Here is a 16,984-nt window from a genome sequence, read left to right as displayed (position 1 = left end):
AAATCTCTGGCATTCCTGTACACTAATGATGAAAAATCTGAAAGTGAAATCAAGAAAACACTCCCATTTACCATTGCAACAAAAAGAATAAAATATCTAGGAATAAACATACCTAAGGAGACAAAAGACCTGTATGCAGAAAATTATAAGACACTGATGAAAGAAATTAAAGATGATACAAATAGATGGAGAGATATACCATGCTCCCGTATTGGAAGAATCAATATTGTGAAAATGACTCTACTACCCAAAGCAATCTACAGATTCAATGCAATCCCCATCAAACTACCACTGGCATTTTTCACAGAACTAGAACAAAAAAGTTCAAAATTTGTATGGAAACACAAAAGACCCCGAATAGCCAAAGCAATCTTGAGAACAAGAAACGGAGCTGGAGGAATCAGGCTCCCTGACTTCAGACTATACTACAAAGCTACAGTAATCAAGACAGTGTGGTACTGGCACAAAAACAGAAAGATAGATCAATGGAACAGGATAGAAAGCCCAGAGAGAAACCCACGCACATATGGTCACCTTATCTTTGATAAAGGAGGCAGGAATGTACAGTGGAGAAAGGACAGCCTCTTCAATAAGTGGTGCTGGGAAAACTGGACAGGGACATGTAAAAGTATGAGATTAGATCATTCCCTAACACCATACACAAAAATAAGCTCAAAATGGATTAAAGACCTAAATGTAAGGCCAGAAACTATGAAACTCTTAGAGGAAAACATAGGCAGAATAGTCTATGATGTAAGTCACAGCAAGATCCTTTTGGACCCACCTCCTAGAGAAATGGAAATAAAAACAAAAATAAACAGCCATAAAAGGGGAAATCTAATGAAAGGGGACCTAATGAAACTTCAAAGCTTTTGCACAGCAAAGGAAACCATAAACAAGGGCAAAAGACAACCCTCAGAATGGGAGAAAATATTTTCAAATGAAGCAACTGAAAAAGGATTAATCTCCAAAATTTATAAACAGCTCATGCAGCTCAATAGCAAAAAAACAAAAAACCCAATCCAAAAATGGGCAGAAGACTTAAATAGGCATTTCTCCAAAGAAGATATACAGACTGCCAACAAACACATGAAAGAATGCTCAACATAATTAATCATTAGAGAAATGCAAATCAAAACTACAATGAGATATCATCTCACACCAGTCAGAATGGCCATTATCAAGAAATCTAGAAACAATAAATGCTGGAGAGGGTGTGGAGAAAAGGGAACACTCTTGCACTGCTGGTGGGAATGTGAAATGGTACAGCCACTATGGAGAACAGTATGGAGGTTCCTTAAAAAACTAAAAATAGAACTACCATATGACCCAGCAATCCCACTACTAGGCACATACCCTGAGAAAACCATAATTCAAAAAGAGAGATGTACCAAAATGTTCATAGCAGCTCTATTCACAATAGCCCGGAGATGGAAACAACCTAAGTGTCTATCATCGGATGAATGGATAAAGAAGCTGTGGCACATATATACAATGGAATATTACTCAGCCATAAAAAGAAACAAAACTGAGCTATTTGTAATGAGGTGGATAGACCTAGAGTCTGTCATACAGAGTGAAGTAAGTCAGAAAGAGAAAGACAAATACCGTATGCTAACACATATATATGGAATTTTAAAAAAATGTCATGAAGATCCTAGGGGTAAAACAGGACTAAAGACAAAGACCTACTTGCGAATGGACTTGAGGATATGGGGCAGGGGAAGGGTAAGCTGTGACAAAGCGAGAGAGAGGCATGGACATATATACAGGACCAAATGTAAGGTAGATAGTGGGAAGCAGCCGCATAGCACAGGGAGATCAGCTTGGTTCTTTGTGACCGCCTGGAGGGGTGGGATAGGGAGGGTGGGAGGGAGGGAGATGCAAGAGGGAAGGGATGTAGGAACAGATGTATATGTATGACTGATTCACTTTGTTATAAAGCAGAAACTAATAAAAAAAGAATAAAGTAAAATTATACAGCCACTGTGGAAAACTGTACGGTGGCTTCTCTAAAACCTGGAAAATGTATGATCCCTTGATTCCACTCCAGGGTGTACACACAAAATATTAGAAAGCAAGGACTGGAACAGACATTTGTACCCCATATTCATAGCAACGTTATTCACAATAGCCAAAAGGTGGCAGCAACACAACACATCCTTCAACAGATGAATGGATAAGTACAGTGTAGTATATACACAATGGAATATGATTCAACCTTTAAAACTAAGGTAATTCTCACACATGCTACAATGTGGATGAACCTTGAAGTCATTATGCTAAGTGAAACCAGACAGACACAAAAAAGGACAAACGTTCTATGATTCCACTAGTATGAGGTATCCATATAAGTCAAATTCAAAGACAAAGTAGAATAAAGTTGCCTGGGGTTGAGGTGAGTTAGTGTTTAATAGCTACGGTTTCACATGGGGAAAACAAAGTTCTGGAGATGGATCGTGAGGATATTTTTACAACAATATGAATGTAGTTAATGTCATAGAACTGTATACTTAAAAATGGTTTAAATGGGGCTTCCCTCATGGTACAGGGATTAAGAATCCGCCTGCCAATCCAGGGGACACAGGTTCAGGCGCTGGTCCTGGAAGATCCCGCATGCCACAGAGCAACTAAGCCCGTGAGCCAGAGCTACTGAGGCCTCGTGCCACAACTACTGAAACCCATGCCCCTAGAGCTCATGCTCCGCAACAAGAGAAGCCACCCCAATGAGAAGGTTGCACATGGCAACGAAGAGTAGCCCCTCCTCGCTGCAACTAGAGAAAGCCTGTGTGCAGCAACAACAGCCAAAAAATATAAAAAATTAAATAATTTTTTAAAAAAGCTTTTAAATGGCTTCCCTGGTGGTGTAGTGGTTGAGAGTCCGCCTGCCGATGCAGGGGACATGGGTTCATGCCCTGGTCTGGGAAGATCCCACATGCTATGGAGTGGCTGGGCCCGTGAGCCATGACTGCTGAGCCTGCGTGTCCGGAGCCTGTGCTCCACAACAGGAGAGGCCACAACAGTGAGAGGCCCATGTACTGCAAAAAAAAAAAAAAAAAAAAAAAAAAAAGCTTTTAATAAATGGCTTAAATGGTAAATGTTACGTGTTTTTAATCACCATGGAAAAAGTGAATGAAATAATGATCAATGTTACAATGTGGATAAATACTGAAAACATCCTAAGTGAAAGAAGACATACAGAAAAACGACCCAGATCATGCTCATCTTGTACACTTTAAATCCAGCAAGGTTTTTAAAGTGAGAAAAAGCCCCAGTGATGGTTCCAAGAAAAGAAAACTGGATTCAAATGGAAAAATACATTTCCACAAAGCTGGGGCAGCTGGTGAAAGCTGAAGCAAGTCTGTGGATAGGATTATAATGTGGAAACCATACTTATTCCTCATTATGGGGTTATGTGCTGGTTCCCTGGGAGAGTGGACCTCCCACTCTCACAGGGTAAAAACAAACTGGAGTATTTTATGAATGTGGAAAACTTTATACTGCTATTTAAAGTTTTTTATACACTTGAAATTTATTAGAAAATAAAGTACTTATCAAAACAACCATGTCATACCATGCCAGAAATACAGACATCAAACTCTGTTATAGAGGCCAAGCCCTACCCAGATCCAGTTCACCCACAGTGGTGATGCTAATCACCCTTGTAGGAGTCCACATACTACAAGAGGCACCATAGGAAGATTATATTGGGAGCCACTATGTCTTGGGTGCTGTGGATGACCTGGATGTAGTTGAAACTGTGGGATTTCTGAACTCTAGTTTTCCACATTCAACCACCAAAAAACTGTTACAACTAAAAAATGAATTCAGTAAAGCTGCAGGATACAAAAAAAAGAAAAGTCAATGCACAAAAGTCATTTGTGATTTTATACACTGATAATGAACCATCAGAAAAAGATTTTTTTAAAAAAATCCCACTTACAATTGCATCCAAAAAGATAACTAGTAGTAAATTTCACCAAGGACGTGAAGGACCTTCACACTGAAAACTGGGAGACACTGATAAAGGAAACAGAACAGACAAAAATAAATGGGAAGATACCCTGTGCTCATGAGTGAAAAGAATACTGTGAAAATATGAATTCTAAGGTGGGACTTCCCTTGCCGTCCAGGGGTTGGGACTCTGTTCTCCCACTTCAGGGGGCATGGGTTCCATCCCTGGTTGGGGAATTAAGATCCCGCATCCTGCATGCCACATGGTGTGGCCCCCAATTTTTTTTAATTTAAAAAAAGATATGCATCCTAGCCAAATTAATGTACACATTCAATGCAATCCCTACCAAAAGTCCAATGACATTTTCCATAGAAACAGAACAAACAATCATAAGTTGTGTGTGGAACCACAAAGGACCCAGAAGAACCAAAGCGACCCTGAGGCAGGAGAACGGGCTGGAGGCATCTCGCTCCCCAACTTCACACTTCATTACGAAGCTACAGTCCCAAAAACATGTGGAATTGGCACAAAAACAGGCACACAGACTAGAGGAACAGAGCAGAGAAACCAGGAATCAACCTACAGGTATGTAGTCAGTTAATTCACAAGAAAGGAGCCAAGAACATACACCAGGGAAAGGATAGTCCCCTCAGTAAACGGTGCTGGGAAAACTAGACACCACACGCCAAAGAACAGCACTGCACTGTGTCTACACCACACATAAAAGGGGCCAAAAACCCAGTTTTCCACACCAAGCCCCTCCTCTCCTGGGTCCTCTGAAGACAGACACCCTCAGCGGTCAGCAATGCACAGGAACCTTCTCCCCACTTTCCCTCACCTTTTCCCTCATCAGCATCACCTCCCGGCAGGTCCTGAGGAGACCAGGCTCCTGTCAGCATGAACTGGACCCCCCAGTGTCCCAAAGCAGAAGCCGCAGCGGGTCCTGAGGAGACCTGGCTTCTGTGAGTGTGGACTTGACACCGGTTTGTCCCAAAGCCCAGCCATCAGCGTGGACTCAGCCCCACGTGTTCCAGAAGCCAAAGCCCCAGCGGGTCCTGAGGAGACAGGGCTCCTCTCAGCATGAACATGACAGCATGATCTGAACAGACATCCCGCCGAAAAAGATACACAGATAGTAAAAGTCATACAGAAACAAGCTCAACATCATATACCATTAGGGAATTACAAATTAAAATCATGAGATATCACAGCACACCTATTAGGACTGCTAAGCTCCAAAAATATGACAATACCAATTGCTAGAGGGTGAGGAACAAAAGCAACTCTCCCTCATCGTTGGGGGAATGCATGTACAGACACTTTGTAAGACAATTTGGCAGTTTTTTCCAAAGCTAAACAAGTCTCATGTTGAGATCTAACAATCATGCTTCCAGTATTTAGGCAACTGCTTTGAAAATCTATGTCCAAATGCAAACAAGGATGCAATTATGCACAGCAGCACTTTCATAATGGCTAAAAACTTGAAGAAATCAGGATATCCTTCAAAAGATGAATGCATAAGCAAATTAGGGTACATCCATGTCAAGGCGAGTAGAATATGCCACCCCAAAATATGTCTCTCTGGCATAAGGATTATTTGTCTGCTTAAAAAAAAAAAAGGCTTCCCTGGTGGCTCAGCGGTTAAGAGCCCGCCTGCCAATGCAGGGAACACGGGTTCGAGCCCTGGTCCAGGAAGATCCCACATGCCACAAAGCAACTAAGCTGGTGCACCACAACTACTGAGCCTGCACTCTAGAGCCCGCAAGGGACAACTACTGAAGCCCGCACGCCTAGAGCCTGTGCTCCCTGACAAGAAAAGTCACCACAATGAGAAGCCCACGCACCTCAATGAAGAGTAGCCCCTGCTCGCCACAACCAGAGAAAAGCCTGCATGCAGCAACGAAGACCCAATACAGCCAAAAATAAAATAATAAATTTATTTTTTAAGAAATCTCAGAAAACTGAGATTGCCGTTGTGTGAAGGACATTTACAATAGAGAAATCTCCATTTATAAGAGTATGTCCCTCTTTGCACCAAAAATAGAAGGATAATTAAATCTTAAGTAACTCTTTTCAATGGAGAAGTTCTGACTTTAATGTGCAAACAATCATACTCTTGTTTACTGTGCTTTGCATGACAACCTGACATAACGGGCCTTCTCCCCTTCCCCAGCATCTTTCTTCTGTTTTTAGCTGAAGACAGTATTTAAGGGGATGGTTTTCGTCATTTCAGGGAGTGACTCATTTTCCGTGGTATCCCCCCTGGATTCAGAAGGTATACATGTTATTAAACTTCTGCTTTCTCCTGGTAATCTGTCTTTTATTACAGGAGCAGGGGGCCTCAACCAAGAACCTAGAAAAGTAGAGGGAAAATTGTTTTTCCTCCCATACACATGCAGTGGAATCCTACTCAGCAGAAAGGAATGCACCATCAACCTATGGAAAAACATGTATAAATCTTCAGCATATACTGCTAAGTGAAAGAATCCAGTCTGAGGAGGCTGCACACAGTATGACCCCATTGATGACATTCTGGGAAAGACAAACCTACATAGATGATAGCAGATCATGGGGTGGGGGATTTGAAGTAGTCCACGTGATCCTCTATGATGGATATCTGTCACTATGCATTTGTCAAAGCCCACAGATGTGTGTAGCCCAAGGGGCCAATCATAATCTATTCAAATTTAGTTATTTAGAATGTAGGAGTGTTGCAGGATGGAATACATAATGTGACAGAGTCTAACTGTATTAGAAATATATGGAAACAACTCACTGTAGGGGATAGGATAAAAGGTGCTGACCTAAGTTACCTTTGGAAATGAATGGAATCTGTAGACTAAAGGCTAAATGGCCCATATATAAACAGTGGGCTTTATTTTACGAAGTTCTTTCCAGGGTGTAGTAGCTAACAATTCTGAAACCTCTGCACATGTAACCTGGAAAGGAGCAATGCACAGATAAGTGGCAGATGGTGCGAGCCAGGCTCCTTGCTGTGGGCATGGGAAGTTACAGATAAGCAAGGAGAGAGCCTCTGCCCTCGTAATCCTGGATCTGGGCTTCCTGGGAGGTTGCTGACTGGCCGGGGGAAACACACATCTTCACACTGGGAAGACCCTGCAGACATAGGAACTTCATACCCCATCTTTCCACCCATACCTGCTGGAAACAGTCAGCCCTCCATAATCAGTCAATTGCAATGTTTAAGACATTCTCACCCCCAGGCAGATAAAGGAGCATGAGGGTCTTGCTTACCCCTAAGCTGTCCCAGAATCCAGGCCCTGGGGGTGGAGCCAGGATGGGGGTTCCTGGGCCTCTGACCAGCAGGTGAGAGGAGGGAGGAAGACCGGTCCTGAAGACAGAGGTTCCCTCAAGTCTGTGAGCCTAGGAGCCCCAATGGGGTTCATTCCCAGTGAGAACATGGGCGGGGCCTGCAGTGGTCCTGTGCTCCCCCTGGGCCCTTTGATGAAGCCATGACAGCACTGGGCCCAGACGTCTCCTGGCAGTGTCTCAAACTCTGACAGCGGTTTTACAAAGGAGCAAGAGAATGGAGCCGAGCCCCTGACGGCAACCCCTTTCTGGCTCTGAGTTGTTTCCAACAGGACCGCAGTCACCTGCACGTAGTCTGCTGTGACCCATCTGCCCCCATTGGCCTTTCCTCTCCCTCCCTGCGATGATTCCAGTGACATTTCCAGCCTGGACCCCTTTCCCAGGCCAGATGCCTCTGTCCAGCCACTGCATCCCCATCTCCCTTGGAGGCTAACAGGCCCCTCAGAGGACTGGGATCCTGCAGCTCCCCACACCCAGGAGCGGCCCCACCTTCCCAGGTTTCTGAGCCCAGGCACCGGTTGTAACTGAGCAGGACCCTATGGGGCCTTCCCAGGACAGAGCCCTCTCCCATATCCTCTGCTGTAGGTCCTCTCTGAAGTACCTGGATAACAGTATCTGATGCACGCTTCCTGAGTTGTTTTACAGATGCTAAAACCACCACCAAATGGAAGAAATTAACTACTTGATGATCATGAACAGGTAGCCCCGGAGCTTCTGGTGCCTAAGAATTTATCATGTTAACCGCCTGTTACCTCACCATCAGCCAGAGAACTGTGCACCAGCTGATCACATACACTGCGACCCCCCTCCTTCACTTCGCCTTTGAAATTGCTTTGCTGAAATCCTTCAGGGAGTTCGGGGTTTTAGAGCACAAGCCACCTGGCCTCCTTGTATTGGCCCTTGTACAATTAAAGCTGCACTTTCCTTCATCACACCTGGTGTCAGTAGACTGGCTTTACTGCACTCGGGCAAGCAGACCCACGTTTTGTTTGGTAACACTGGGGTCTCCCAGGCTCCCACCCTCCTTATGCCCCAGTGACTGTCATCTGCTTCTCCAGAGTCTTGTTGCAGAAAAAATAGAAATGAAGTTTTCCTTCCCCTGAGAACAAGGAAAACAAAGGGAACAGCGAACAGGCTAGAGAAGAAACATAACCTGGCCTGAAAGAGTTCATCACTCCTTGTTTTACTTTGTCACTCATTTGTAGTAACTAGATTTGTACTTTACAAAGCTAACCTCACTCCCTGACACTATGTAATTTACATTCGGCACCCATCACTCCTAACTCTGTGTGAGTTACATCCCCTGCCTCTCCCCCCAACCTTATTATGTCCAGCACTTACATTCTATATGCCCCTCATAACAAATCACCCCCTATAGTTTTTGCATTTCAGAAACAAGGTCACCGGCCGATAAACCAGAGGCAAATGTACGCAATTACCAGACTGCTGGACCCCAATTACCGGGTGGCCTGATGCCAGCTATGGCTGTTTTGAAATAATACAAAGGAAAGGAGGAAGGCAAGACCTTCACTACTTTGATCCTCATCCTATACCCCGGACTGCGAGAGCCCCACATATAAAATCTTCCCTGATTCTCAAGAAGGGGTGCCCAGCTCTTGAGGCGTTAGCCAGCTGTGCCTTCCCTTCTGCCTGGCAGAAAAATAAAGCCATCTCTCTCTTCCTCCAAAATCCCTTTCTCTGTATTTCTGTTCGGCCTCAGCGCACAGGGAAACCGATATTTCAACAAGTCTGTGGCCATTTCCCACACGAATTCCCCTCTACACCCACAGCCCTGGCCCAAGCCCAATCTTGTGCCTGGTTCCTCCATCAGGCCTGACAAACTCCCTGCCCCCATGGTGCGTCTCACATCCCACCCCAACGTGGTCTTTCTGAAGCATAAATGAGACTGACCCTCTCCCACCTGTAATCCCCCAAAGTTTCCCCACTTTCGCTAGGGTATCTGCCGGGAGAGACATCTGCCAAGGCCCTGAGAGTCCCCGGCATCCCCACTAGGCTGCTGGCTCCTGGGTTCCCTGACAATGAGCACCTCAGCAGGCCAGGCGACACGGCAGGAAACCCCAGAACTGCTCACCTCAAGAGGGGACTGGCACTTCCACTGCCTGATCAAAGAGAGCAGAGAAGTGTTCCCCAGCTGGGACACACACTGCATGAGTGGCCTCTCCTTGAGCCATTACATCACCTCGTGTGACTTGAGGGAAGGAAGGGCCGAGGCACCCTTGGTTCCTAAGGAGGATGGTATAGGCTCAGTCATGTCCCCCAAAATTCACATGCTGAATCCCTAACCCCAGGACCCCACGATGTGGCTGTATTTGCAGATGGGATTTTTAAAGAGGTGATAAAAATAAGGTCAGTAGGGTGGATCCTAATCCAATAGGTTTGATGTGCTACAAGAAGAGATTAGGACACAGATAGACACAGGGGGAGACCATGTGAGGACCTGGGGAGAAGATGGCTGTCTACGAGCCAAGAAGAGAGGCCTCAGAAGCCAGCCTGCACACACCTTGATCTCCGACAGCATCCAGGACTGGGAGATAGGCCTGTTATTCAAGCTGCCCAGTCTGCAGTGTTTGTTACGCAGTCCTGAGCAGACTGACACACAGGGTAACTCAGGGTTCACACTGGACAGAGCCCACTCTCCATCCCCCTGTACGTGAGTTACAGAAGCCCCAGGAACTGAGGAGGGGGTCCCTGATGGGAGGCACAAGATAGAAGATGCTAGGCATTAACATGACTGCATTCATGTTAAACGTGCCTGAAGTCCATTCACACGAGATGGTTTTGTCCTGTATGTACGCCCACATCGGCACCTTCAGTCTGAACTGCACATCTTTGGCTTCACCACCTCCACTGAGGGCATTAGCTTCACCTGCTGTGGACCATCTCCTATAGGATTTCCAGAACCACAAAGCATCGAAGCTTCACAGGACCCAGAGTCTGTGCCCTACTGTCCAGGTGACCCTCACAGCAGAGCCATGCAGCTGGCCATCAGAAACCATTTCCCTTTTTCCTGTTCACAGCTACCCTGCACCTCCCAGCCTTCCCACCCCTTACAGCTGGGGCGCAGTGCCTCGTGTTACCAAGGGGAAGGGGTGGAGGTGGTGAGGGCCTTGACCAGCCTGCATCCTAGGATGGAGGGCATGATGCCCTCCTGGTCATCCCACCCTGCTGGTTGGAGCCCTCACCTGGAAGCAGGGAGGAGAAACAAGGGGAGCAGAGCCTGGGACCTGACCCCCACCTGCCCTGGACTCTCACAACAAGGAAACAGAGATGTCTTGAGCTTCAGTCCAGTTTTGGGAGACACTTTGTTCCAGCAACAAACTGCCTTAAAAGCCAAGGTGCTTTACAAACCCCTCCCCAGCTGTCACAGAAAGTCAGGCTTAATCTCATCACACTTTTCTCAAACCCCAGCTCATGCCGAGACCACCTCTCAGGTGATGGTGCTTCAGAGCTGCCCCTTTAAAAGATCCCTGGAGTTCAGCTCTCCCAGCCCTGCCTTCAGTTTAAGGGAGAAGTTTCCTTGACAACCTTGACAAACCTGCTCTGTTTCCTTGACAACCAAGCTTCGCAATCTCCTAAACTCTTCTCCTTCAAACATTCCTATTCTAGGCTTGATGACCCTAAAGTGACAGTGCTGTCATCATGTGCCAGAAAGTGACTCCTCCAAGCCTGTAGTTACTGGTTACAGGATGCTATTGATGATGAAATCCCAGAAGAGCCAGCTTTGCAATATAACCATTTCTGGACTCGGCACTGGGTCCCTTTCCACGGACAGAGTGGAGTGGCTGTTTCCACTGACCCCGTGGTGGAAGAGCTCACCTAATGCAGCCAGGACTTCATCCTTTCCAGGTGATTCCAGGGTCCTCACTCTGCCCAGACCCCACCCACATGGCTGCTGTCTGTGCCAGTCTATACGGGACCTTGGTAATCTCCTAAAATGAGGGTTATTTTATACACAGGTAATGGGTTACCCAAAAGATGTACCCCCCCAGAACACGTGAACAGGACCATATCTGGGAAAAGGGTCTTTGTATATATAGTTAAGGATCTCAAGGTGAAGTCATCTTGGGTTAGCGTGGCCCTCAATCCAATTGAGAGAGTCCTTATGAGAGACAAAAGAGGAGAAACACCAACATAGAGGAGAAGCCACGTGAACACAGAGGCAGAGATGGGAGGGATGCAGCTGCAAGCCTGGGGATGCCTGGAGCCCCCAGAAGCTGGAAAAGGCAGGAAGAACCCTATATCCTGGAGCCTTTGGAGAGATTCCGTCCTGCAGCACCTTGATCTCAGATGTCTGGTCTCCAGGTCTGGGGGAGGATGAATTCCTGTTGTTTTAAACCACTCAGCTTGTGGTCATTTTTTACAGAAGCCACAGAACAGTCACACAGACCCTGCTCTGTAGGATCCTGGAAGTGTGGGTCTCATTAAAGGCCGACAGAGGCTAGATTGCAGAACCCTTAGAGTCAGCATTGGGCCCCAGAAATCCTAAAGCAGTGGCTGGACACAAGAATGTTGAGGGGTCAGTCGGAAGCCTATCCCTAAGGGTGCCGGCTGCACACAGCCGCCCCAGGTTTTTTTTGTTTTTTGTTTTTTGAGGTACGTGGGCCTCTCACTGTTGTGGCCTCTCCCATTGTGGAGCACAGGCTCCGGATGCACAGGCTCAGTGGCCATGGCTCACGGGCCCAGCTGCTCCGTGGCATGTGGGATCTTCCCGGACCGGGGCACGAACCCACGTCCCCTGCATCGGCAGGCGGACTCTCAACCACTGCGCCACCAGGGAAGCCCCCTTCCCAGGTTTTTATGCCTGTACATGATGGGGATAAGGATTTCCATCCTGATTCAGGACCTCTGATGTCACTGTTCACGTTGCTAATTAAGAACCCACTAGTTACACAGATGAAAACCCTATCAGGACACTTGCCCCAGTGATAAACAATTCTGAAGTTGGTCAGAGGTGGGGAATCATTTCCCATGCAGCCAACAGCCTCCCTGCAAGGAGCGTCCTCATTGCAAAGCTGGGGGACTGTGCCGAGGTGTCTGTGAGTAAACGTGAGCTGAGCCCCAGGCCAGCTGCTGCTGAACTGTTCCCACCCTTACCAGGCAAAACACCTGAATGTGTACAAGGACTTGAAAGCCTAGAGGAAGGGCCGTGGAGCCACACCAGCGACAGCACACAGGCCGACTTGGTGCCTGCAGGCCAGCCAGGATGGTCCTGGCCCTGGGCGCTCTTTTGGAAGCTTTCAATTTCCCTCCCTGAGGTACCCCTCCTGTCCCAGCCCCCACTGCTTTTTTTCTTCCTCACCTCTGCCCGGGGAGAAATTCCAGCAGCAGGTATGGGTGACACATCCTCTTCTTTAGCAGGTGGAACCCCGGCAACTCCTGCAGAAAGTCCAGCAGAGCCCCACTCACACTGGGCCACCCACAAAGCCGTGGCCCCTCACTCCCTCCCACCAGCCCAGCCCCGAGACTGCTGACGGGGCAGAGAATATGGCGTCAGGCACAGCTGCAGGGGCTTTTGCTGCCTGGTCGGTGTTTATATTGACCTCAACCCAGGCACACCTGGGGAGGGCTGGCCGGCCGGGTCAGGCTACTTAGGTCAGCCAATCCTCGCCCCTCAGGGGCTCATAGCTGCAGAAAATGGGCCTTGCTTCACCGGCCAGGTCCAAGGAACAGGTGTAGGGTCCTGAGGGTCAGGATAGACAAGGGGCTGCAGCCCTGGCTTGTTTCTAATCATTTTATCTGGCCCATGAGTAGGAGACAACTTCAAGAAGACCCTCTCCTAATGAGAGGAACCCAGGAGTCAGGGAGAGGAAGGGTGATGGGTGGAGTCAGAGGCCTGGTGCCTCGGCTGCAGTGGAAGTCTCTGGAAGTCCAGGCAGAGGGAGGCCTCATAGAGTGATGCCCAGGGTCACAGACCTGTCGGAGCTGCTGTTTGTTAGTTCAAGCCCTGCTCTGAGGTGCTCTGTGTCAGCTCTGAGTGACAGGCCATCTGGGGTGCTCTGCAATGAGGGCTATGTGCACGGTTCCTGTGTGCCAAGCCTTGCTGGGTGCCTGCCCAGGGGAGCTCCGTATCCAAGGAGGGACCTGACCACGAGAGCCCCGTGGGCTGCTGGGTGCCCACCCAGGTGAACTCCATATCTTGGGAGGGGCCTGACCATGAGAGTCCCGTGGGCTGCTGGGTGCCTGCCCAGGTGAGCTCTATATCCTGGGAGGGGCCTGACCACGAGAGCCCCATGTGCTGGGAGGGGGCCGTGTGTATGAGTGTCCTCTCTGTGCAGCCAGCACAGAGTTGCTTAGCAACTTCCCTGTGGCAGTGCTGGGATGAAATGAGACCCAGGAGATGCCACGGGCCCCCTGAACCCCTGTCCATCTCGAATGATGAGGTCAGTAGGCAGGTGCTGGCCACTGTGCTGCATGAAGGAGGCCCCACGGGTACCTCATGTGTTGTCCACCTGACACCAAGGAGGCCTCCCCAGGACAGAGCAGACAGCCTGCCTGGGGCAGGTGGGAGCTCCTGGTGACCCTGCAGGGGACATGAGAGGGACAGACCAGGCAGGAGGAGGTGGGAGCTCAGGCAGAGCCATGGAGCTCGGGGCTGAGGGGGCCTTTCTGGGTCAGAGCTGGGAGTGGACAGGTGGTGAGTGTGATCCAGGAAATCTGCCCTGGTGACGTGAGGCTGAACGTGCTTCAGAGTGACAAGCCTTCTGGGTGATCCCAGAACAGGATAGTAAGACGGATCCTGTTAGAAGAAGGTAAGTGAATCCCCCCAAGAGGATGCTCTGCGAGCTGGTCCTGGGAGGGGGGTGAAGGGAACAGGTGTGGAAGCTGCGGGGAGTAGGCAGTCTCCCTGGGCAGGCGGCGGGTGCAGACCCCACTCTGTGGTCCCACAGCTGTGCCTCCAGCTGGATTACTTGGCTTCGCGGAGCCTCAGCTTCCTGGTCTGCTTGTGGGGTGATGGATTGACTAGTCATTTGCTCAGAACAGGGTAGGAAGGGGTCCAGTGGAAATTCCATGGAACACCGTCAGTATGGGAATCGCAGGTCCTGTTTCCTGCAGGTCTGCCTTCAGGACTGGGAGAGCAAATCCGAGCAGACTTGCAGCAGAGACTGGGGACAGGTTCCGTTTTGTGGGTCGCCCTGTTTCCTGTGTCTCAGAAGGAGCAGCTCTAGCGGGCAGTGGCAGCTTCATTCCACACCTGGAAGCATCCAGACCTCAAGGGCCAACAACCCCGAGCCCTGTGTCTGGGCCTCCGGGAGGCAGATGGGACAGGCTGGCTTCCTCCTCGGCCCTCTTCCTATCCAGAACATTCGGGGTCCAGGCCGTCATTAGGGAGAAGCACGGATGGGGGTGTCCCATGTGGGAAGAGGACACGGAGCAGCTTGTGCACGTGGACGTCCACACCGGGAATGTGGGTCGGTGGGACGCGGGCACCGGGAGGGGCAGACGGTGGGCCTGAGGAAGCAGGGCTGGGCCGGGGGTCCTGGTGTGTGTGTGTGTACGAGCTTTGCCTGTGCCGGGTCTGAGACTCCACGGGGCTTCCCTCCCCTGGTCACTGGAGAGGAGGGGCTGAGCAGCATTGGTGGAGGGACCCCTTGTGTCCCCAGGCCCTGGCAGCATCAGACCTTCAGGCTCTGGTTCGGGGAGCCTCAGGAGTGCAGGTCCAGCTGTGCCCACAGGGAGGCCTGGAGGGGTCGGGCGGGAAGCACTGGTGTGGTCTTGCCTGTGCAGATCCAAGCCAGTGTCCAGTGGGAGCTCTCACCTGGCATATGGGTTTCAGGTCCACAGCTCAGATCACCTTCTAGCCGCTTGGTTTGTTTTCTAGGCACAAAGTCCTAATATCTCCTATGTCCCCTGCCCGTGAAAAGGCACGTCTCATCTGGCACCAGGTACTGCCTCTCGTCCCTCCTGACTGGACGCCCAGCAGCCAGCGTCACTGCGTCATGACTGTCAGGGGCTGTCAGGCGTGGGGGGATGAGAGCACACGGTCCAGGCCCACGAGCAGCCGTGCTGTCCACGGAGCTGTTGCTGTGGCTGTAGGTGTTCCCTCTCCCACCCCGTGGGCAGAGACCACCGTCCCCTTACAGACTGTTACCAAGTGAAGTCATGTGGACTCTGCTCGGGCCCCAGTCTGGCGAGGCACTGTGCCTCAGCGGGGAAGGTTTCCTTTTTCCACGTGGGTTCAAATAGGCAAACAACAAAACCAAAGCTGAGACCGCCACAGCACAGGCTCTATTCAGTGGCCAAAGCATGGAGAAGCGGGAACTAAGTTCACAGATCAACTTCTCGCCCTCCTGGAGAGAGTGCTTTAATTTTAAAGAGTAAAGACAAAGGGAGGAGGAGTGAGGCTAGGGATGGGGATGAAGAGGCCTTCCAGAGAAGGCGCAGGGCTTTTTCCAAGGGGGTGGGGCACCACCTCCTTTTACCCGTTTTTTGTCCTTCATGTCCAGTCATGGCCACTGGTAGGTGTGTCACTTAATATGCTGATATAGTAAATTCAACCTGTGATGAGACTCAGGGTCTGTTGGAGGTCACATTCGTTGCCATCTTTGTCCCAGCTGGCTCCATCTGTTTGTTTGTTTGTAGCTTCCTTTCTTATCTCTGGACCCCTTAACTTAAATACTTAGGTGAACTCCTGCTGAAGGTGTGGCTGGAGGACAGCCCTGTGAAAAGTGGGTCCACGGGTTTTGAGCAGGGCCTGGAGCAGCTCTGACAACAAGAGGAGGCTGAGATGGGCGGTCAGTCTGACTCCCGCACTGGGGCCTGTGGTCGGCATGCAGAAGTGGTCAGCCTAGGGCACATGTCAGGGAAGGTTCTCGGTGTTTACACAGAAGATGTGAACGTGGGTCCAGATGCAGAGCTGCCTGCAGACGCTGCTACAGAAACCCCTGATTCTTTCCTGAGAAAACTGGTGGGGGGAGGCATTCAGGCAACAGGGCAAACAGATTGCTCTGGATGTTCTTGTGGGGAAGTGGGGACATAGCAACAGGGGCTCAGCCTGCATAACCCCAGAAGCCTTCCCAGAATAGCTCCAGAACCACTTCTGGAATGGCAAGCAGAAGTGGATCTTCCACCTACTAGACGTGGAGGAGAGGGCTGGGGTCTGCAGGGCCGCCCTCACCTTCAGGAACTGGCTGGGAGGCTCACAGGACTCAGCACATGCTCGTGGCTTGTATCCTCACAGCTGAGATGGGTCACAGCACGCAGGAGGGATGCCCGGGAGGGAGGGCCCCTGCTCTGGTCACCTCATGACCCTTCATGACCCCCCTTTCCCTTGAGGGTCTCTAGGGTGTCTCTTCCCCCAGCGACGAAGGGCAGAACCACGACAGTTACCCACACCCCCGTGCCCCCAGGGAAGCTCACTAGAGGCTTGGCACCCGGCTGGGGGCTGGTCACGTGGTGTTGTCTGCCCTCACCCTCCAAAATGCCAGTGCCCAGAAGGGGAGCTGGGGTTCAGCATGAACCACATGGTTTGTGCAAACAGCACAGGCACAGGGGGCTGCACGTAACGGGAGGAGGGAGGGTTTAGATCAGGTCTGGGAGCTGCTCACCAGCTGCATTAGCTTCCCGGGGCAGCTGTGACAAACGACCACAAATGGAGGCTCAGAGCAACAGAAACCTGTCCTCTCTCAGTCCTGGAGACCAGACGTCTGAGGTCAAGGTGTCCCAGGGCTGCGCTCCCTC

This window comes from Hyperoodon ampullatus (assembly GCF_949752795.1).
Source record: "Hyperoodon ampullatus genome assembly, chromosome: 7".
Classification (NCBI taxonomy): Eukaryota; Metazoa; Chordata; class Mammalia; order Artiodactyla; family Ziphiidae; genus Hyperoodon; species Hyperoodon ampullatus.
The sequence above is the reverse complement of the archived record's forward strand: the minus strand, read 5'-3'. Positions refer to the sequence as shown.